Source organism: Anser cygnoides, chromosome 14, assembly GCF_040182565.1.
Source record: "Anser cygnoides isolate HZ-2024a breed goose chromosome 14, Taihu_goose_T2T_genome, whole genome shotgun sequence".
Classification (NCBI taxonomy): domain Eukaryota; kingdom Metazoa; phylum Chordata; class Aves; order Anseriformes; family Anatidae; genus Anser; species Anser cygnoides.
Genome location: NC_089886.1, coordinates 6,800,084 through 6,821,863, shown reverse-complemented (window position 1 = coordinate 6,821,863; position 21,780 = coordinate 6,800,084). Strand labels below are relative to the sequence as shown.

Here is a 21,780-nt window from a genome sequence, read left to right as displayed (position 1 = left end):
CTCAGCACCTTACTGAGCTCCAGTCTGCCAAAGCATCTCTGTCCTGAATATGTGGTACCAAAAAACACATGTCAATAGTCAACAAGCGAGTCCACTGGAAACAGCAAGCAGATCCATCATTCAAGAAGGAAAAATTCTTTTTTCTACAGTGGCTAAGAGACATATTTAACGGAGGTTCAGGTCCATCACAGGATGATCAGGAGGGCATGGCAGAGGGGAAAAGAAGGGAAATTAGAGAGCGAACTACAAATATATATATGGCACCAAGGAATCTGGCTACGGAAGGTAGAGGGAGATAACTCTCAGACATGCTGAGCAGCAGATGTTTAGATGTGTTTTAGTTTATGCCAGTGTGGAAATCTCACTCAAGGATTTAGGTCTGGCTGAAATGTTTGAGTCAAAGGAGCTCCTTCCAGATTACTTCTGCACAGAGCCAGAAAAACATGCAACTTCAGCTGATCTCAGAGATGGTCTTCGCCTGTGAAAATAGCAGCAACTGAGTTATGCTTACAGCAATTCCACTATTTCTGGCCTTGCCCAAATTTAATCTGAATGTTAGTAACTCTGCGAATTTAGGGGGAAAAAGAAAAAAAAAAAAAAGATTGGATGGAAAAGGCACTAACATTCTTTGAGACAGATAGTCTCATCCCATGAGAAAAAAAAAAAAAAAAACAAGAAAAAAAAAAAAGAGGAATCTGAGAAGTTTTAGCTGGCACACGTGCACAGCAGAACGCCAGCAGGTTCTGATCAACAGGCTGCAGCTTCCAGAAGAAAAAGTGGGTGGGCAGTCAATTGTCAAAACGTCCCATGGAAAAAATTATAAACATGAATTTTTACTTTAAAAATGTTATTTTTCCTTTGCACAGTTTTCTTGATTTCCTCAACCCATTTTTTTAAAAAACTTTTTCCAAGTAGAATAGGCAAATCTCCAAACTGAATGTTTCTTCATTTAAATTTCCCTAGAGCAAAGAAATCATGAAACTCTTTCTTGACAAAAAATCCAGCTCCTTCAGTGGTATCAATTTTTTTTTTGCCTGTCTTGGTTTGAGATCCAACTGGAATATGTTAAGAGTAATAGCACTAAACTTCAAGGATTAGCTCTAAGTTGGCAGTGATGCATTATGTTCCTTGGTTAATTCATTCATAACATCAATATGTCTGAAACAAGAACAGAGAGAAACATAATTACTTATGGCAATATTTGGTTGAAGTGAGACTCATTTGTGCTGTACAGATTTTTTGCCCTTTCTCTTGTGGTAGAACTTACATTGTGATGGAAGGAAGAAAGAAGGAAGAAAGTGAAAGAGGAAGAAAAGGTTTTTTGATATATTCTGATTGAAATATTTTCCAGAGAAAAATAGTCAAGATGCTTTTAAGTAATTCTTGAAAGAGCGGCAGCTGTATCAGATATCCTCCCTCTCAGAACTGACCAAGATTTGTTGTTGTTGTTTTTTCTCCATCTCCTACTGAATTAGAATTTTCCTGTACTTGCTTTAGCCATCCAGGCTTCTGCCAACATTGCCTAGGCTTACATTAAAATTTAGGGGAGGAAGTGTTGCTCTGCTCCCTGAGGATTTGATGGAAATTTTGTTTTTGAATCAAACACACTTGGCAAAAAGCTTCAGATTATTTTCTAGCTTCATCATTAAAAGCTTTGTGATTCTTCCACTGTAAACTGATTTTTACCCAGAAGTAGCACTTCCTCCTCTGATGATGCACTGACATAAGAACGCTTTATCAAAGCAGTTAGGCAATGATGTGATCCTACGTGGGATAAGGATAGCACAGGGGTTACTTTTTAAATGGAAAAGACTGAAGGGCAAGGGATCAGTCACAGCTGAAGTTCAGTGAATATAAGGAAACATCCATCCTGGCTTTCTTTCCTGCATCTACCAATTGTCTTGGAAAAGGAGGAAAATAGATTTTCTTTCGGGGTCAGGTTTCCATCAAAGGAAATGGAGCTGCAAAGCAGGCCCAGGTGCAGCGATGTTTTTCACTACTGCCTTCAGTGGTTTTTCCACCACACTAAAACAAAATGTAAGTCTCTGCTTTGGTGCTCTTCTGGACTGACGTATAACCAAACAGTAACACTGGCCCAACAGCCCTACCAACCAGCAAAGCATGTCTTGCCTTGCTTTCACATTTCTGTGCTTATTTCACCATTTAGTCGCACTTTCCCTACAAAAATGACAAGGTTTAATATTTCTGTATATACAAATGTCTCCTAGTCTGCACAGAGTAGCGAATGTACTGCTCATGGAGAAACTGCAGATATACTCACTGTGCTGACATCCCTGTTTGGCATCACAAGCTGTGATGGACGGCTGGACCCTGTCTCCTGTGAGCAGCATTGCCATAGGGCAGCTGAGCTTGGGTTGCAGCCATGGTCATCATGGGGAAGCTTTGTTCTGAGAGCTAGCTGGGGCCTCCTGGAGCCTCTGCCTAGTTTCTGGATTTGAAAGGCGCATGAGCACTTGGTGCGTACCACAAAATGTCTCCCGGCACCCAACTCTTTCATCTTGCTCCACATCGGTTAGCAGCTGGAAAGAGAAGATGGAGATTTTGTCATGGCAGCCAAAGCGGAGGGGGGATTCTGAGCAGCCAGACGGGGAGATGTTATCTGTACGAGCGCTGTGCTTCCTCATCCCTTAGCACTTATTTGCAGCTCCCTGGTATCCAATAATTATTGTCTTGGAGCCTTTCCAAGAGCACTTTGCTGTGTGTGAAATTCAGCTAGACACATTCTGGATGGCACAGTCTCCCGGCTGGATGAATATCACTTGTCACATCAGGTCTCTGGCAGAAATTCTGAACTCCGAATTATTGTTTCTAACAAGTCTTCTGAAACTTTGGCTTGAGATCTGCCATTCCTCCCAACTTTCCTGCGGGGCAGTCCATTTGCAAGAATATGGAAGAGAGGGAATACAGAAAGGATGCAAGAAAAGTATCCTCATCTAGGCCTGGATTTCGTAAAAGCACTTAAGCATTGGCCTAGAGTTTTCAGTAGGTTTTAAATGTGCCTTCAATGTTGTCCTGAGTAAGAACCATCAAAAAAATTGTTCTTAAAACCTTTACAGTAGCATTTCTACAGCTCTTATTGCTCTTCATAAGTGCCAGAAAAAGAAAGGAGCAGTGAGGGAGAGGGAACACTGGGACATGGAATTTTATAGAGAAAATATAAATAAATTATATTGTCCTGTGCAATTAAAAAACGTTATTGCTAAATAATAAATAAATACTAAATAATACATTATTTTTTTTAAAAGGTTAACAGCTGATTTCTGTAGGGAAGCCATGAATTAAACATCATGCAAAACAATTAAACTCTGGGAAATAGGATTTCTGATATAGTGGTCAACAATTAAAAATGAATGTGCTGCTTCACTCCAGGGAAAAGCAGTAAGATGTCATGCTTTCATGCTATGGGGAAAAAACGTACCATGTCTCCAGCTGGAAAGTTCTGCAAAATAGAAAGAAAATACACAATGAGTGGCAGAGACTTAATCTGAGAAACTTCTACACAAAAGGTGCCGGCTGCAGTCGTTATTTCTGAAGGAGAGACACCACTGAGAGACACTCACTCCTCGCAGCAGCAACCTTCTAAATTCTCCACCTGCACTTACTTGCAAATGCAATTCTTAACAGCATGGGCATCCTTACGAGCAAATCCTGATTCAGGTCCACCAACTGTGACAGGTTTGTCGAGAAATTGGTTGCTGGGAGTGTAACCAAACCGCAGCCTCCTTTCATAGACAACATCTATGGCCAGAAGACTGCAGTAACAGCCTCGGAAAAGGTTTAGCTAAACACATGTAAGAATTCATGCGTTTCTTTGCAGCTGTCTCTGAGCAACAGAGTATGAACACAGTATGAAAAGCTGCTCTAACGTGACCTTGCAGCTTTTGAATGGAAGCCTGTAACAATCCCCTTTACTTTTTAATCTATTACACCTCCCCAGAAAGATATTGCTTGGGCATTGTACATATTAAAGAAATTAAAGAAATAAAATGCTATCATTTAATCCAAAGCTAAATATCTTCTGATACGATCATTAATACTTTCATAACTTCATTTCTGCTGGAAGCACCCTGGAGAGATGTTCTATACGTGAGTTCACTTTGGTGCCAGCAACCCACCTGAACGTATTGTCCACTGCCTGTACCCGAGCTGTGTGAAGAGACAGAATCTATTACCAGTTGCCTCCCCATTCCCATTGCTTGGGGAATAGTGTGAATTGTTTATCATGGCCACTGTGCATTTGAACAGATGGTAAATATCTGAGTTCCTGCCAACAAGAGTTAAGAGAAGCCACTAAAATCCATTTAGAACCGGAAGCAAATAAAATAAAAAATACCTAGCTGAGAATTTACCCAGGTCTGTTGCAGGTGAAGTCTGTTGGCTAATGGGTAGTTTCAAAGTGCTTGTACTGAACGGTTCATTAGAAAACTTGTCTCTGCCTCCCGTGCTGATAGGAAGAACCCCAGACGGGTACTTCTCTTCAGTGATAAACAGGTTCTAGTTATAATCTGAAAGAAATTCAATGTGTTGTAGGGGCAAGTTGAAAAGAGACACTGCATTTTCTATCTATTTTATATCAGCAATGCAAGCTATTATGGAAATTATTTTAGACTTGGCAGAGCTTTCCAGAGAGAAGCAATCAAGACATAAAAGCTCACAATGGTTTGGCTCGCACAGCCATTTCTTTCAGCTCAGGCAATCTCATTTCTTTTCCCTCTCTACACTGTAGGGCTTCATGGTTATCAAATACAAACCAGTGACTGAAAAATGGGTCATCGCTTTGCAACACATCTATTGGAGATGCCAAGAAACTTTTCCAGGATCTTTCACATAGCCATTGCTTGTGGCTTGATTACAGTGAGTCACAGGCTTGTACAGAGCTGGTGCCCCCGAGACGGTAAACTTCCATACGAGGCAATGTGAATAGTATATTCAAACATATTTGTTCTCTGTAGGATAATCTGAAACACTTTAGCTCTTTCCTCTCTCCAGTCCTTGGCTGTTGCATTGTTTTCACCTAGCTGGTTGTAAGATGGCTATGGGGAATGTGCCCCTTCCTTTTCTGTCAGGGTATAGTGCTCATATTTATTTCCCTAGACAGCAGCATAGGGTTGCCATATGCAACCTCACATCAGTGACCAACTCTTTTCCTTGCAGCTTTGTCACACTGCTTCTATCTACAACCTCACTTCTTGAACCACTTTCTGGCTTCACGTCCCCATATATGAGTGATATGATGCCACTGGAAGCCATCTACTAGCCCAAGTTAAGAAAACACTGCTCCCCTCTCTATCTTTTTATTTATTTATTTTATTTTAATTTTTTTTTTCACTTGGTCAATCCAGAACTCCAAAGATAATTGCAAAGACTAGATTTGGAAAGCAATTTCTTTTGCTCTAGTGTGAACAGGGTCTATTATATTCCTTAGGTACCCATGGACGAAAGACTAACAAAACACCCAGGACTGAACATTCTGCAAGAGCTGGACTGAAATTCTCCCGAGTTATGGAAAAAAAAAAAAAAACAAAAAACAACAACAACAAAAAAAACACTGAAGTGATATTATACAACTAAATCCCCCCATTTTTTTCTTAACCCCTTTTTCATCAGGATATTGGATGTTGATACAGACAAAGTTGTTATGGCTATTTCATCCAAATGAGAAAAACATCAGTAAAACCTCCCTGTTGAATTTCCAGAGAAAGTTTACATCTCCAGGACTACTCCATGTGGAACTGTGGAACAAAGGAACCTATGTACAAAAGACTGGAGACAAAAAAAAAAAAAAAAAAAAAACTTTGTAAAAGGAACCATCTCTCTGACCTGATGTTCTGTGTTCCTCAAATGCAGTTAAATATTTGAACAACATCAGTTTAAGCTAGAGTATGGGTCTGGTAGGGACAATCTGAAACCTGGGGGTTCTGCACTACTTCTGTCTCCATTAAAGGGCAGATGGATTTCAGTACATCCTGGCAATGACAATGGCAGCATTACAGAACCCATATTTTTTTGTCAGTGAATAATTTGCCACGAGGTAGCTATGATGTAGAAATCACTCTTGTATGTTCTCATCCCTGGATAAATACACAGCAACTTGTCCATTGGCCCAAATCGTCTAACAAGGCTCAGGCAGCTTCTAAATTCTTATTCCAACCTTCAGTATTCCACTTACCAACACAGGCCGTATTTCTTGACTCATTACATTGCAGAAAAGACAGTCATCAGTCCATTGGAGAAATGGTTGAGTGGATTTTGAGCCTGGACTGGTAGATTTTCATGCCAATTTTTAGGACTAGATTTACAGTCTTGACAGGGAGTAGGCGTAACATTTCTGTCTAGTCATTCAGTATCCTGTTTTCTCCTGAATCGAATCTAGCATCTTGCATACTCATTCTGTGACTAACTATGAGAGTTTGGCCAATTTTTCCATCCATTGTCCAACTCTTAATTCATACTTCTTTACTGTATAGTGTAGATACACCTATTATTACTCTAAGAAGAACTTAAGTCTGGGACAGGCACTGGGGTCATTTGTATTTCCAATGAAAGCCTAAGGGGGCTAGGGAAAACAAGCCTCCTGTGAAGCCAAAATTCGGGCCACCAGTACTTTGTAGTGAAACAGAACCGTCTGGAAGTGAATTTAAGCAGCCCACTCTCAAAGCTGTGGCTTAAACAAGCTGAACCAGGCCAGTCCACCCCCAGAACAATCTCCTTTCTAGTTTTCTTTCAAAACAGGAAGTGCTTCTGTCATTTAAATGAGATCAGAAGACTGCTATCATAGTGTCAAGGGAATTTACGATGGGATTCTCTGCTCTGAAATGTAGAGTCTACGTAATAAGTTTGTACATCATAGAGAGATATGTTACAGCTCAGATGTGAGTGTGGAGGTCAACATCTCCAGTATACCTTGCAAAAATTCAAAAGGATGACACAACCAAGTAACACTTGGCAGGAAACAAAGTGCATGTGGTCTTCATTTCCCTTTTTTTTCTTTTTTTTCTTTTTTTTTCTTTTTTTTTTTTTTTTTTCCTTTAATGTAGGCATTTGGAATTGTATCAAAATGGGTTCTGCAAACCGCACTTCTTCCCAGCAAGCGTGCTTGGTGCCTTTCACCAGATGAGGTGTGCTTTTCCCTGTGGCACATCTGCCAGTGCTCCCTTCAGAGCCATTTCCAAACACAACTAGCATCCCCTTCCCTACATAGCAGGAATGGGATGAAACAAAAGGATACTTGAGCTCTTCTATGCAGCCAGCCAAAACCTCAGAGGAGCCAAACATAATAATAATGTTTAAATCTCACAGAACAAAATCTACGATCTTTTCAACCTTTTATCCTTTTATCCTGAGCACTGGTGCAAGTCATAGAATTTCTTATGCTGACATCTACCAGCAAGGCCAAAAGGCTTTTCTTAGCCAATCTAATTTTTAGATGAGATGGTCCAGAAACATTTCAGTTTTTATTGTGCCCAAATTCAGCAGCTCAAAACATTCAGAGCTTTGTTGTGAGTGAGAGTAACAATCACTGGAAAGAATGATGCTTCTCAACGTATCGTATTTGCAGAAATGTTCATTGATTTTGAATCAGCACAGTCTTGGTAATGGGAATCCCATATACACTCCAGATCATGTTCAGGTTTGTAGAAATGAGAAAAAAACATCTCTCCTGGGTTCACTGGAGCTCAACAACATATACAAAAGTGTTCAGGGGAACACTGTTATCCTCAGGTTCAGGTAGAGAAATCACAAAATCGTTTATCCTTTTGTTAAGTTTACATCATTTTCTGGTCACAGAGACAGGAGCTCTAACTCTTGGGTGCTTGAAGTCAAGGAAATAAGTTCTAACTTTAGAGTTTGATCTACCCTTGTGGTGTTACAGTAGGAAATCAATGTAGCAGCAAGGGCTTAAAATTGAAGAACTGGTGTCATCAGCTGAGTCTACCGGCACAGTTGATATAAACAAGGAGTTAGGTATAACACCTGGATTAGGCAGAACAGCCCTTCACCTGGTCGTCTACATACACACCACAGCTGCTATATTTCCCCCTCCTCACTCATGCTCATAAAACACTGCAGGCACCTCAAATGTTCAATCTTCATGTCAGTTTGTGAACATTTCACCTCACAACTCCAATTAATGCCAACAATGCTAATAGAAAATACCTAATTCTCCGAGGATGAATATCTGATGCCCAAGTCTGTAAGACTATTCTTTCAAAGGCAAGATGTCCATATGTTGATTTTAGCTCTAAATGTCATAATTACACAGCTCCACGCAAATTCCAAACCATTTGCTTATTATGGTTAGATTTATCATCTTCGGTTACGTTCTCCCATTGCTAGGGCACCTTCGCAATCAAAAGATAGGAATCACTTATTTGCAGGTCTTTTCTTCCCAGTATTTTAAAAAGAACCACTGGTAGCTCATTCCTTAACTCAGCTGTCTAGACAGCTTTATGCTCTCTCTTCTCCTGCCTGAAAAATATATAAATATATATTTTCCTAACTTAGACAAATAAGTTCATATATAGGTTAATGTGAATATTTCTCTAGATATGAATGTTGTGTGAACCTATTTACATTTCTCTGTCTGTCTCGACTATATATAAGAGAGGGTAGGAGCTTTGAGAATAAATAGAAAATTAATACAAGTGGCTAAAAAAGGAGATCGAATGAGAAAGAGTTATTTTCTCCTTCATCCAACAGTTCCATGAGTGTTTCTTAGCCTGTGTACACAGGACTCTTAGATATTCCTTACAGAGGCTGCACCTGCATTTATAACCAAGAAACAGTGAACCTGCTTCTCTGGATGACTGTGTATAACAGATTTTTAGCAGCACTATAAATACCTCTGTATGAGTGCCTAGTCTGCGACCTGGGCTCGTTTGGAGCCCTGTCCTGTCTGCTTTTCTTTTGGTGTATGACCGCGATGGACTTCTGCAAGAGCTCTGGTTTGTGCTGGATTAAACACAGACTGAATCTGTAGCAGCCTCTTGCATGGTTGCGCCTATGAGATGCCTGAGAGGACATGCCTAAAAGCAGTCCTGCAGTTTCATGCACAGCTACTGCTGTGGACCAAAGTTCCATCCTAAAGAGCCACTGAAATAACCTTCCAAATGCCTGAAGGGCAGTACCTCACCCACCACTGATATTTCCCCTGCTCTGGTCTTTGACTCTATTCATTCTGGCTTTCCAGACTTTTGTCTGGTACCCATGGATTGTGTTGCAAATAGTTGGGCCAACAAATCAAAAGCCCATTACTGAGAATAGCCCATGGAGGCTACTGTTTATCAAAAAAAGGAATAAAAATAAGATGCAAAGTCTCTATATAATTAGAAATGCAGGGCATAAACATCAACTTTATATATAAATACATAGCTATTCCCAAGTATTGAAGTATTTGAAGGTGCTTTCCATCACCCTGCCCATGCTCTCAAGTCTCTTGAAGGTGCATGTACTCTCAGAGCTCTGATTAATGCAGCTTTGATAAAATACTTAAGAATCTTTTAATAAAATGGCTTTTCATAAGTGCCTTGCAACACTTTCTGACAGGGACATAAATAAGCACAGCAAAGAGGTGATGGAGTAGGAAACAATGGTCACAATGTCAGCCCTCTCTCCTCCTCTTTCTGCACTCCCTACAGATTTTAAAGGTCAGGAAAATGTGGAACAATGCCCATGTCCTAAGAAGAATAAGAAAGGAAGGTTAAAAAAGTTTTCTTACCAATGAACTTGAGGAATTTTGTTCCTTTTGCTTCACAGAGCACTGAGCTCTCTGGGTTATGTGAGACCGAGTACTTTACGGTTAACATTTGCTGTGATTGGTTGAGCCACTGTATAAAATGGAAAGGAAAGTTCACCTTTAAGATATATATTTTTAGCAACTGACCCATATGGTACAAACTGCTGTCCAAAATGTATTTTTGTTGCAAGAGGCTTTAAAGAAAAGATAAAGTTTTATTTGTTAAAAAAATTTCACTTCAAATGATGGCAACATTTTCCAAGTGCTGGGCAACACCACTCTTCTTACCTCCTGGTAGGAGGAAACCTTAAAATCAGAGAAATGCTTTTTCCTCCTCCCTTACCCTTACACAAATTTTCTCTACATTTTATCACTTATTCCTATTTCTCAGTTCTTCACAGAAGAAATCTTCTGGCACCTCAAACATATACATTTTAAAGAGAGTTATTGTTTAAAAAATAAAATCATCAGCCAAATGACATTGACCATAAAGGTTCTGTATCCACAAATCTGAAAATGGATAAAACTATTGATTAATGGACTTCCTTTATGCATCTTTACAACAGCAGAGACAATGAGGCTCTGAACATATTTGGGGTTGTACTGTAATCATAAATAAAGGAATGCCAATAAATATTGAAGAAGATGTACTGGTCACAGTACATGTGCTTGCTGATACTGCTTGGGCACAAACCAGCTGGCCTGTGTTGCATACCCCAGTGAGCTGAAGTGACAGAGAGCCCCAAGAGCGGCGTGTATGCAGGATATGACAACAACCTCCCAGGTGTTTAGTGATGGAGTGATGCTCACCCATACATACCTTAGGGTCCCATAACCTGATGACAAACCTCATAGGCTCTGGTGCCTACCCTGCTTCAGCAGGGAAGGTCTTGGGGTGCCTAGTAGCCCCGTCACAGCACAGAAACACAAAGCCAGAAGGCACCTTAAAAGGGTCGCCCTGACCACGGCTAGGGGCGGACAGACCTGCCCTAAGCCATCCTGAGAGATGTTCATCCAGCTGTTCCTGGAGCCTGCCCAAACAATCCTACCACTTCCCTTCGAACCTCAATGACAGGGAAAACTGATTACAGCCTCGGTCCTCGCAGCAGCTTCACATCACACCTCTCTGTTGTGGAAGCTGTGCTAAAACTGTTCCGAAGCTGTGTGTTGCTTAAGAGACGCGTTTTGGCTGCCCCTGCTCTAGCATTTATATCTCTGTTACCCAGCAGGTGTAGTGTACTCAGGCCCGCATCAGTCCTCTGTTTTGCCTTCCTACCAAGCTATCAGCCCCAAACTGCAGCTGCACTACCTGTTTGGACTGAAATTAATCCAAATCTTCTGTGCGTCAGTGTGGGGGCAGAATTGCCTTTGCTCAGCAGGCTGCAAATGCACTCTTCAGTCATTCAAAGCTCTGCCTACAGCCAGCTCTAATTTTACTCTATTTTGTTTATGCTGGAGTGGCTGGGCTGGTATTTTTTCCTTCCCTCCACTTAATCTACCTTTGTCTTTCTAATAACATCTTCTAATAATATCTTCCATCCTGCCCTTCCATCCTGCTACTGCCCTTTTGTTCAGGTATTACTACTGAAAGTGATCTAAAATTGAGTCCAATTACTGTGGAGGTGCCAGGGGTAAGTCACTTACTTGTAGGTTAAGTTTTAGATTTGAAATACTATTGAGATAGATGAATTTTCTGTGTTGTTTCTGCTCCTAGTCACACTGCAGTCTGGATGGGAAGGGAATGCAGTGAGGGGAGCAGCGTGGGTGTGCACCAGCATTTCTTTCTGAAAACTTATGATCTCAGAGGAAAAGTGACTGATAGATTATCTTTATTTGCCTGGCAGGTGGTACTTAGCATAGGGAAGTTGCATTGGACATGCTTGGTCCTTTCATGCTCCAATTGAAGGAAATAAATGGTCAACAAAAAGCACAGAGAGAAATCCATTCCAAAGATGCTCTAACAAGCTGTCTCAGTTTGCAAACACTACTTGCTTATTTCTCTCCTTTTGAAACAACAAATCTCCTTGTAAGACGTTACTATGATGTGACAGAACAAAGAGGTGCCCTGCATGTTGGCAATGGCATCCCCAGCAGGGCCCAGCGACACAGGGTGGCAAGCCGTGTGATGAGAGCTGTGGGCACTCGGTGTGTCCCCGTGCCGTGCCACCAACGCTGAAGATGGAAGCGAGGAGGAGTTGTATCCTATGGGGGGCTGAAGGAACCCCCCTGTGCCTACAGCTCTACCCAGGAAAGCCAAATCTCCTCAGGTAGGAGTGGGAACTTCACGTTGGTCTCACATCCAGGCTAGAAGCTAGTTTCTCCTTCTCCTGGCATTCTGCTCCACATTCACCTTAGAGGTGTAAAAGAGAGAGCATGAGGAACTTCGTGAGGCCTGTGATTTCTCCTGTCTCAAACACAAATTCTAATGAAACTGAATTTAAACATTTGCTTAGCCACACCTTGAGAAACCTCCAGAGGTGCATTTTCAACACCCTTTCCATACTCTCAGTCTATCAGTCTATTTCTATCCATCCTTCCACTGGAATGTTTTTGTTTTATTTTGTTTTGTTTTTCCTCCCTAATACTGAACTACTATTGCTTGACATTACTGGATGTTATCAGCTACAAAGTCAGCTCCTGGTCCTTAGTTAGGAAGCAAATTCAGCAGCAAAACTGTGTGAAAGAAGTCATTTTGCTTCATCTGTTGAATTTCAGCATAAATCATTTGGCATGAAATTAAGAATTTTATTTTTTTTTATTTTATTTTCCACACTGATGTATGGCATGTAGGCTACTATAAAAACTAGCTTTCATATAAAAATACTTAATTATTGCATAGCAGCTTCATGTCTGCCAGGGTCAGTCAGAATGAATGAGACAACATCTTTCTATAGAGTTTTGGCACTGAAAGTATGAAAAAGAGCCCAGAATTCCCATGTGGGGAATCTTATATTTCTGTTAACATGGGTGCTCAATTCCCACTTGAAAATCAGTAACGAAAATAGTTCTTGCAGTGGGTTATACCAAATTGATTCTGTATATGTAAAGCACATAAGAAATTAAAACTCAAAAGAAAAAAAAAGTAAAAAAAAAAAAAAAAAAAAAAAAAAAGTAAAAAAAAAAAAAAAGTAGTGTTATAGATTGCTTGTGGACACTAAAGGGAAAACTGTGTGGGTGAAAAGCAAAGGAGGAACGAGGAACCAGCAAACTGGCAACACAAGGGAGGTCCCAGCACATGGGGAATACAGTGGTGGGGAAAGTTTAACAGGAAAAAAAAAAAAAGGAAAATTAGAAATAAACTCCACAACTGCAGGATTACGTTGGGCTGCCAAAGCTCTGGTGAGAAGTGACAACTGAATTCCGTCCTTGCTGAAGAGTTTGGACCGAGTTAGAGAGGAGCCCATCAAATAACTCCAGTGACCGCAAACAGATGTGGTGAGGCAGGAATTAGACATCTTCTAGCCTAGGGAGAGCAGAGCTCTTCTGGCAGCATGCACAGGAAAAGAGCAAAAGCAGGGAGAGGCTTTTGTGTGGGTTCTACTCTGGCCAGCTGTGAGAGGCAGCAGGAGACACTGCCAGGACGCGGCCACCTGAAAGAAACACAGTGCTCAGCTTGTACTGAGAGTTTCTCCAGGGGCCAATTCACCAAAAGATTCCCCCCCAGGGCCTCGTTTAGCGCCTGCTCTGAGTCCACCCGTGGCAGAGGAGAGCTACCAGTCCAGCGACGCAGATCAGACAGCTGAAGCTGTCTCCTCGGAGCCCCGCTTGCACTGGTGACAGCCATCACACACCGACTGGGACCGTGTCTTTCTCTCCCCTCCCTTCCCCAGCACCTCATCTCTTCCCCCTTCGCTCCAAGTTACTGCCAGTCACTTCCAGGCAAGCATTTTCTTTTCGTTTACAAGATGGATCCTTCTTTTCCCCATTTCTATGATTTTCAGTGTGATAAAATGACACTTCTGACAAGCAAACCTTCCTCTTCCCCCACCTCCCCTTGTTCTGTGGATGTTTTCTTCGCCAATTAATCTAACATAATGTACCATTTAGGTTTGAGAGGCTGGCATGACTCCTGAAGGAGACAGAATGTGCTGCTGGGAACAGAGGGGTGGGGGTGATAGAGAGGACCACGAGGAGGCTCCAAACTGCCTGGAATTACTCATCAGGAGGGTGGCAACAAGGGAGCCTGGAACATCTTCCTTCTCGTCTCCTTCATAACAGACATCTCAGACACACGGCTGTCAAAACGCTACAGAGTCATTGTGTCTGCATGTGATGAGAAGAGGGACAAAGTTCTGCTGAAATCCTATCAAGCAGGTATTATGGATGTGTCTATCAGGCTCTCTGAAGATTGCCTCACGTAATTAGCAGGTAGCAACGATGCAAAATACTAGCTGGCGAGGGATTGCTCTTCCCCTCTGAACATGCCTCTCTAAAAAGAATAGCCACGTTTTTGAGATCAAAATAAGTAATTTGATAAGGAAAAGAGAAAAAAAAACAGCTTTTTTTTTCATCCTTCCTTTCCAGTCACATATTCCTGCCAATTCTAAAAATCTTTATGCTAGAAATGCTACTGAGTCGCATGGAACAACATATACAGAACACTTGAAATTGCAACTAAATTTCCAAAACAACTTTTCTACCTGAGTTCTGAATTTTTTTTTTTTCTGTTGGTTGTTGTTGTTGTTGGTCTGTTTTCTCCTAGAACTTAATTCTGTTTAGTTTTAGCTTGTTCTGGGAAAAGCATCGTCAGCTTGCCTTCAGAACCTACTGTCCTATAATTTTTGTATTTTTAAATTTTGTTCCTGGGTTTTGAGTCTTTCAAATCCACCAGAAATGCTCTCCTCCTGCTTTATGGTAAATGTCCTGGTCTCCCATAATCTCGCAGTTCTCCACATTGATGTACTAGGAGAATTAATTGTGAAAAAATCATGAGACGCAGCTCTTGATACATGCAGAAAAATGGTCTCTGACTTCTTGGAGCATCTTTTACCCTGAAAAAAAAATATATATCCCCAAACCAAACAACAACAACAACACACTGTACGAGCAACATTGGCTCATTGCCACCCAAGTATTAGGCATAACAAGAATCATGGGATATTAGCAGTGTTCTCTTGGATGCCACAGGTTGTTTGATGATCCCAGTCTGATCACTTTATGGAACTTTCTTGCAAGCAATACTGTCTTTAGCCCACTTAGCATCTGCCTGAGTGCAGTCCAGTCTACAAGACTCACAGCACTTCTGCTGTAGAGCTTCCCAATATTTTTTCTATTTTTTTTTCCAGTTAGCTTACAATGGATTACTGAGTGAAAAAGCTGAAGGATTGTGCGCTATTGTGTAGGAAGGAGCTTTAAAAAAGTGAATGCTAGCATGTTAAGAGACTTCACAGACTGTACTACAGTGGCATCAGCCTGTTGCGCTGCTACCAGTTCCTAATATCAGCTCACCAAATGATCTGCTCCTGCCTCCTCTTCTGAAATGAGAAAAGATCTTCTGCTTGGTGTGTGAACCTTGAGAGCAATCTTGCTTCAAATGCAGTGGGAATGTCCTGTCCTTTTGCATTGGTCCAGGCAAACGAAGCTGTGACTCTGCTGTGTGTCTCTCTAGCTCTGAACTGAGAAGGATGCTGAGCAAGGAGGTGTACAACATTTTAAGGAGGAAATGGAAAAGGGAAGTGATATTTTTCTGACAGTTTTGCAAAAGAGGAAGGACAAGAAGTTAATCTTCACTTGTGTGGCTTAAAGAGATTTAGCTTCAGCCCAAGGCAGTTTGTTTCATTAAAAGTAAAGAAAACAATTAACACTGTTGGCCAAAACATTGCTGCAGAATCCAACAAAAGATTCTCCTCTTCTTATCATGAGACATTGAATGAACAGACAAAGAAAAATAAAGCTCTCCTTTTCTGTATTATTTTTGGCTTCTTGAAGGGGTTTTAAAGCCAATTTTTAAATATATATATGATGTTTAATTTTTGTGCACAGCATTGGGAATCTGAGGAATGGATGCCATGGCCTTTGCTCCCAGGTCCTGGAACAACGGTCTGTGAGACTACAGAAGAGCCTGGGTGACTCTGACATGTCTTTCATTACCCACTGCAAAAGAAAATAGATGTTGTGTAAACTAGAAGCTTGTAGGCGCTAATGGCAGATTTTCACATGGGATAAACATATGTTCGTTTTGCTAAGAGCAAGCAAATTTCCCATTTCACTACAAAGAAATAAAAGCCTTATTTTAGCTGATGAAAATTTTACCCTAGAACACTCTGGTAATTACTCACAAAACTCAAATCTCTGCTTTTGGATGTTCAAGAGGGTGATAAGAAGAACAACGTGAAATTCTGGCTACCTCCTAATATTACTGCCAATCTTGAAAATACCTGAAGCGTTCAAGATTTTTGCCTTTTGTGGATTAAGATTCAGTGTCAAATTTGAAGATTGCTGAAGAATAAGACATGACTAAAACTTGAAAGGATCAGCGCTTAGCTGGAGAACAAACCAAGGGAAGTCTGGATGTGAATTCCATTTACTTTTGTGCTAGAAGATAAAACCTAGTTCTGAAACCTCAGAAAAATAAATTCTCCTCTACCCCCTTCTGTTGTTTCAAAGACATCTTGATGTTTAGCCTTCAAACTGCATTACAACAACATTTCTCCTGTACCAGCATTTTGGTTCCTGTACTTTAAGCCAACCCAAAATTGCACAGGTGAAAGAGGGAAAACAAAAAGTGGAGTAAAATTTATTTTCTACATTATATTCTCCAGGGCTTGGTCTGTTCCAAATAGAAAGGGGTGACAGTTTCTCTCTGGGTGCCTTATAAATTTTCAAGTTATGTCCCAGTTATTCCCTGCATCCCTTAGCTATCCTGCAATTAGAAAAAAGATTGAAAAGTCTGCACAACTTGGTGGTTATTTCTGAGAACAGTGTAACAGCTACTAATGCTGCCATTCAGTGTTTCACCCTGGAACTAAGACAGTTCACATGAACAAAGGCAGCTCCAAACTCCAAATTACTGTTTCAGACTCCAAACTCAGGCAGGCATCAAAATCTAATGATTTCAGTACCCTAGACCTTGAGACTCCAGTCCTGACAGAAACCTGGCTCTGCAAAATGATGCTCCAAGTTTTAACAAACATTTCGTAGCATCTTTTGGCCTAAGCTTTATTTGTTAAGTCACATGCGCATAAAGCTAGAGCTACCATTTAAGCATGGTATGTGGCAAAAACAGAGGTTTCCTATTCATATAGCAGCATTCAAAGCCTATTTTATGGCTGTGCAGTTGGAATCAGTAGAAAATGAGACCCAGTCACAAATAAGGTGAAAGAAAGTGTAGACTAGAGGGATTTGCTACTATACCTAAAGCAAGCTTTCATTTCAGGGACTGACAGCCTGAAATTCTTGTGCCAATGTTTTTCCCCTTCATAATTTTTTTCATGTGGTTTCTCACCACAGGAGTTTTGTGACACACAGCAGACACTGCGTGGCTGCCAGATTCTGCATGACACAAAACCAGCAGTGAATCAAACATCAACACATCCTAGCATTCCTTCTCCCTGACTTGGCACATGGTCACGCAGAAGGGCATCTCACTTCGGTTTCTTAATTCTTTTGCTGCATCCATCATTTTCTGGCATTGATTCCACATTCAGATTTTCTCTCTCCCTCCATCCTCCCTCAACATATCCCCTTTGTTCACAGGCAGCTGTTTTTTTTTTTTTTTGGCTAAGCACCTGTCCCCTCTAGTTCTCCCATCTTGGAGCATTAATGAATAGGACGTACCACTGACTATTACTTTGTTGCTGAAAGAGGCATCAGTAATGCCAAGATCTAATTTTGGGGAAAGTTTACTAGCTTTTAAAACAACAACAAAACCTGAAATGCACTTTAAATATTTTTAGAAAACCATTGAGACTTGGGAGTGATATAAAAACCTGAAGATAGATAAAAGGCAGAGCAGAATAGGAGGGAGAACTGCATTAATGATAATAAATCTTATGTAAGAAATTACTTGAGTTGAGAAAACATTGAAGAATAAGAAAAAATAAAAGGAGACCCTCCTAGTCACAAATTTTACAATTTTATCTTAGGAAGCAATAGTTAGTTCTGTCATACTGCTAACTCATAACGTATCACTGTATGTCTCCTACCATCTTTCTCTTCGTGATATACATTTGCCAGTTAAACAATACTTTCCTTCTTGCTGATATAAATGAGTTGCCAAAGCAGTGGAGTAAGTTTGCAGAGCCAGTGATGAGTGAGAGTGGCATTAAAATAAAGGCTATGCAAAGATGTGAACATGGGGTCCTTCAGTAGTACTAGCCAAATGCCAGATCAAAGAGGAGAAAAATAGATACGGGAATAAACTGCAAATAGGTAAAAACAAAACAAAACAAAAAGTTATCATAGCTGAATTGGGAAAGAGCCCTAGAGGATTGTAAGGTAAAGGGGAAGAAGGTGGGATACTACATTTGAAGGACAAAATAGGGAGGACTGGATTCAGTATTGGAGCTGAGCTAGCTTATGTTAGACCAGCAGAGCAAGAAGTTGGGTCTTGCAATGTGATTATTGATCTCTTCCTTTCATGCTGCTCAGTGCTGAAATGCCCTGAATACAAATGGGAGCTTTTAATGGATTCCAGTTATTTTAAAGAAAAGTTTTAAATGTATGGTCACTTCTGAGACAGTCAAGTAAGCATCCTGTGAAACCAATACCAACAGACATATCCCTATCCCCACCCCTACCAAAGAAAAGAAAAGAAAAGAAAAGAAAAGAAAAGAAAAGAAAAGAAAAGAAAAGAAAAGAAAAGAAAAGAAAAGAAAAGAAAAGAAAAGAAAAGAAAAGAAAAGAAAAGAAAAGAAAAGAAAAGAAAAGAAAAGAAAAGAAAAGAAAAGAAAAGAAAAGAAAAGAAAAGAAAAGAAAAGAAAAGAAAAGAAAAGAAAAGAAAAGAAAAGAAAAGAAATTGAAGAAAGAAAGACAGATTTCTTTGCTTGGCATTTGCTTTTGTTCTGACAGTACCATGTGCCCAAATCCCCAGATCCTGTTCATGACTGATGGAAAAGAAAATGCCTGATGGATTCTGACATGGGGGAACCATCTGGGCAGAGTTTGAACTGAGACTCGTAAAAGCCACATGAGAAAATGAAATTTAGATATGAAGAACCCCTGCTATTGCCACACACAGAGAATGACTTGCAAGACAAAAGGCAGTGACAACTCCAACAAAGATGTTTCCATAGCAGAATGCACCAAGTAGCCAGTTGAGGAAACTTTGGGTTGAAAAGGATTGAACCACCAGATTGGCATTAATTCAGCTTCAAGAAACTCTTCAGATCAACTGTATCATTTTGAACACCTAATTTATTATTACCATTCCATATGGATACTGCAATAGTTCTAAGACACTGTGGGCACTGGGAGCTGCATGGATTCATAAGGAAGCAATGCTCTCTGTGGCACCAAATTTAAGGATGCTGAAATGCAAAAAGGATAACAGAATACCAGTTTGAGACAGAAGTCCATGACAGGTAAAATCTTCATCCCGACTCACTGATTAAATCACTAGAAAGTGAACTAGCTTCCTCTGAGCTGATTCAAAGATTCTTCTTTATTTCAATGGTGTTTTGATTACACATTTCCTGAATCTAATATCCTCATCTTTCTCTCTCTGTCTCTGGTGATAGAGATAGTTACATTGATGCACAGTTGGTATCATTATTTTTCTCTAGAAAGGCTTGACAAAAACAATCATTCTTTGCTCTCCATTTCCTGTCTATAAAATAGAGCTAACACTGCTTGCCCTTCTGACTTCCTTTCTCATATCCATTTTCTTTTCAATTCTTCAGGGCAAAGATTTCCTCCTTTTATGTCTTCTGCTGCATTAAAACAAACTAATATCTTCTATTGCCATGAAAATGTGGCTTAAATGAAGAAATCAGTAGTTATCTTCTCTTTTGAAACGTACAGTAGGGATTTTGCTATTTTGTGAAGTTTCGATAAAAAGACTGAGCATTAATATAAACTTTCCAGATCGTGAAGTACCAGACGCTACCATTACACATACCAGACCAGGCTGAGATCACAAAGTATTTTTGCAATCGAAGTTGTCTCTTATTCTGTTATTCTTCACCCCTTTTAAAAGCATCATTTGTTGTGTTTGCCAGCCACATGGAGAAAACAGTTTGCAACCTTGCTTCTTGGATTACACTTCTTCCTGCAGAAGTGGCTAAATAGCTCAGAGAACAAATTTTGTTTTTATTTTTTTTGGCATGATTTCTACTTGTTTGAGAAAGTAAATGCTTCGAGATTATTTCAGTGTGGGTACTAAGGGAAATTACAGCTGAATGAGTGTCTGAGCATATATGCATCATAACATAATGAAGAATTGGCTGCCACAGCATCATTTTGGGGAATACTATACTTCAAGACTTAAGAAAAAAAAAATAATAAAAAAAAGTCTTAACAAGTTACAGCTTCCAAACCAGCCAAACTTAAAACTTCCAAACTTAAATCCCCAGCATTTGTTACTTCTTGCTATAGAAAAGTTATTTGCAGGTATCATGGGATGTTTTTTAGTGCATAAGAAGTTACCTATCTCTTGATAACTTTTCTGCTGTTCAACCTTGATGAACATCTAATACTTACAGAATAGAATATTTTTATTTACCCTGCTGTTTATTTACAAATATAGATTTACTTCTCTCCCCTTCTGAATAACCTTTGTAGCAAAGCTTTCAGTAAGGAAAGAGTAGCCTGAGGTAGATGAACATAGTCTTTTCTTCTCTGCTTGCCTAGTTAGAAGGTTGCATAGAAGAAAGAAAAGACCAAAGATCAACACTGTTTACACAGCCTAAATGTGGTATTATTTATCAACTTCTCTTCTGAAGTCAACACCACCTTTGGGATGGGGCTGCCAGAAGAATAGTAAAACAGATGACAAGAATAAGAGGGAACAGGGAAAGGAAGAAGGTAATTTCAGTAGAGGAATATAGAATGCAAAAATTTCAAGCAAAGGTATAAGTACTGTTTTACAGGACAAAATACTTTTCTACCTCAAGACACAGAATGGTCACTGAGATAAGCAGATACCAACAGAGAGAAAAACAATACAGGTAAACTGATGGGCCTCAGAATTTGCTACATAATCACCTGTAAATCACAAGTTCTTTTTCAAATGGACTGATGGAGATAGGACAGCGTGGACCATACATTTCTTTTCTTGGAAATTCTGCAAGTGCATCAGAAGAGGTTAAAAGGAAAAATAAGACTGGCAACATGTTAAACTGGATGAACAAAGAATATTACTTCTGCTTTTGGTACCATAACCACAAATGAATTCACACACACACAAGTAAATTAGACCAACTTATGGAAGAAATATCCAGAGATTACTAAATAGAAAGACACCCTCCTAGCTCATAATGACCCCTAGTTATAAATATCTGAAAGCTGAGAGAAGCACTGCTCTGTGCTTGTCATGCTTTTCTACTCAAAAGAGTAGAGTCCCTTGCTGTTCGACAGTCTACTTGACTAGTTGGACTTTTAGTCCATAGTTCTTACATTTTGTTATGTCCTTAACTAGGGGAAATAGAGAAAGAAGTTCATAAAGCTAAAAGTGTCACTTACATAAAAATACTAAAAGAAAAAAAAAAGAAAAAAAAAGTAGTTTCTAATACTTACTTGACTGCAAAATACATTCTTGTTGGAATGCATGCCACTGTACATGCCCAGAAGAGATTTCTCTGTAGAGCTCCCTGGGTTGGAAGCTAACACCAATATAGCTACACTTTTACATTATACCCATTTCTAAAGAAGATGTAGATAGGGAAAAAAACAAAAACAAAAACAAACACTAATATTAATGTACTTGTTCTGTGTATCTCCCCATTACTGTTGACAGAAAAATCCTATATGCATGGAAGGAAGGAAAAATAAACCCTTTTGTTGCTAGGTAGTGGAGCTGAACAAATTATTTACAATGAATAATTTATCCGACTAAATTAGATGCTTTCTGCTTGCTGAAGACCAAA

General features: G+C 39.9%; 1 long non-coding RNA gene across 3 annotated transcripts in view; it reads right to left on the bottom strand.

The window, feature by feature from the left end:
- Window positions 1–55: 55 nt before the first annotated feature.
- LOC136786354 (uncharacterized) overlaps window positions 56–21,780 on the bottom strand; it is a 34,437-nt gene continuing 12,712 nt past the window's right edge. Inside the window, exons 5-8 of one of the 3 annotated variants that reach the window (XR_010824814.1) lie at window positions 9,740–9,848; window positions 3,440–4,526; window positions 2,282–2,540; window positions 56–1,158 (exon numbers count right to left, since the gene is read on the bottom strand). This is a non-coding gene — a long non-coding RNA (uncharacterized lncRNA). Of the gene's footprint in view, window positions 2,541–3,439; window positions 4,527–9,739; window positions 9,849–21,780 lie in introns of all 3 variants that reach the window. The other 2 variants (XR_010824813.1, XR_010824812.1) reach the window with 2 other exon arrangements.